This window comes from Aplysia californica, unplaced genomic scaffold, assembly GCF_000002075.1.
Source record: "Aplysia californica isolate F4 #8 unplaced genomic scaffold, AplCal3.0 scaffold01271, whole genome shotgun sequence".
Taxonomy (NCBI): Eukaryota; Metazoa; Mollusca; class Gastropoda; order Aplysiida; family Aplysiidae; genus Aplysia; species Aplysia californica.
Window position 1 is genome coordinate 120,849 of NW_004798541.1, and position 2,136 is coordinate 122,984.

Here is a 2,136-nt window from a genome sequence, read left to right on the forward strand (position 1 = left end):
CCCTAAAGTCCCGATTCGGCAAAAAATTATGGAATTTGAGTTGTAGGCATTTTTAGCTTCTTCAGATTTTCCTACAACTATTTCATCGCATAAGAACCCCCAAAAGCCTTATTTCTTCCCATACTGGACATATATTTGTCACCATTATTTCCTCATAAAATTACTATTTTACTTTTCTTTATCGGTCGTTTTCTCAAAAGTCGATTTTGCTCTGTACTTTTTTTTTACTAACTCCACCATAACATAAACGTTTTAAAATCCAATCTTCATGAAACTTTCACAGAATGAGGAGAAGATGTAATACTAAAACTATATTTGTTGAATTTTTGTTATATGAAACAGATTTTTGTTAGTGGTGTCTAGCGTCTGGAGTGTGGTTTTCACGGATTTTTGCAAACTTGAATACTACCTCAGGAAAAATTCATTAAAAAATTGTCTAATTCGTTTAGGAAATTTTTTTTATTTTTAGATCTAATGTTTGCTAATATGCATGCAAAAAACAACAACAAAAAAACAACAACAAAAAGCAATCAATTTTCATGGACGGTAAGTGCGGTATTCAATCTGTAAGAAGTGTCAACAAGATCCAATATGGCCGCCGTATCCAAGGAAACGAAACTTTTTTCTCAAATTTGATTGCGGATTTTAAGACTCCTTACTATGTTTGTTATATGCGCGAAAGATAGTAAAATTTGGTCCACTACACCTGAAGGCTATCTCGCTTATTAGTGGACCAGTTCACCAAATTGTACCATCTTTCACACATATAACAAGCATAGTAAGGGGAGTCTTGAAATCCGCGATCAAATTTGAGAAAATAGTTTCATTTCCATTGATACGGTGGCCATATTGGATTTTGTTGACATATCTTACGTACTGAATACAGCGCTTATCGTCCATGGAAATCGATTGATTTTTGGTTTGCATGTTAGCAAAAGTAAATCCAGAAAGAAAATCCATAGCGGAGTCCATAAGGCGGTTTAAAGCTCAGTTGTGACTTCCTTCTGGCAACTCCTGCAGCATTATCGGCTCCAAATGTAATATGCAGCATTCCACTGTACCCCGCCGGTGACGCCGAGAGGCGGGCCCTGTCGTCTGGGCAGCACTGGACCTCCATATGTGAGGCATCGTGGTGAAACCAGGAACTCGTCAAAATCATGGAATCGAAGAAATAGGGAATCTCCCGCTAGTTTGGCCATTTTTTTCGAATTATTATTATTATTTTTTTATTTTATTTTTTTGGCTCAGCACCTTTATGTCTGCATAACTACACGTTTCCGTGTGAATTTTAACTGAAAATCTCTGATTAAAGGAACAAAATATTAGGTACATTTTCAATTTTCAAGGACTCTCAATCTATAGAAGTTACCAGATTTTGGCAGCCATTTTCTCGCTAATTTTACCTCCAAAACCTGGGTGACCCCTACCTTTTTCAAACCCAAATGTCTCGACTCCTATTCAAGATAGATGGGTATTTTTCCTTCGAAAGCAAGGCACATGAAAAAGCTTTACGGTGATACCAGTAGCTCCACATTCCCAAAAATTGACGAGCGCCTGACTCCACCGCGTCCTGACCCATATATATATAGTTGCGCCCAGGCCTCCTTCCTGGGGAGGTCACTCCAGTCTCATCAAAGATGAGAGCACGACATGGATGACAGCAGCTCACGGGTAAGAAGTCCTTGCTCGATCGGTGAGGATACCCGCCTTCAGCCTTCATCTGCAACAAGTGTGACAGAAACTGTCATGCTTGAATAATAATGATCATCATCATGATCATCATCATGATCATCATCATCATCATCATCATCATCATCATTATAATAATAATAATAATAATAATAATAATAATAATAATAAATAGCATTTGTATAGCACATGTCCCCACTCAAAAGCAAGCTCTATACGCTTTACACATTATTGTTACCCCAGCAGCCATCGGACTTTCGAGCCACCCAGACGATGTTTTCGACAGGAGTGGCGTACAGGCGCAGCCATTGTCTCCCGAGACAGAAGGAGCCGACGACGAGGACGACAAGTAAGTGATTTACGGCACTTGCAACACAATAAGGTCATATAAATGCCGAGGATTGTGGGGGTGGAGAAAGATAGGAAGGAGGAGGAGGAGGAGGAGGA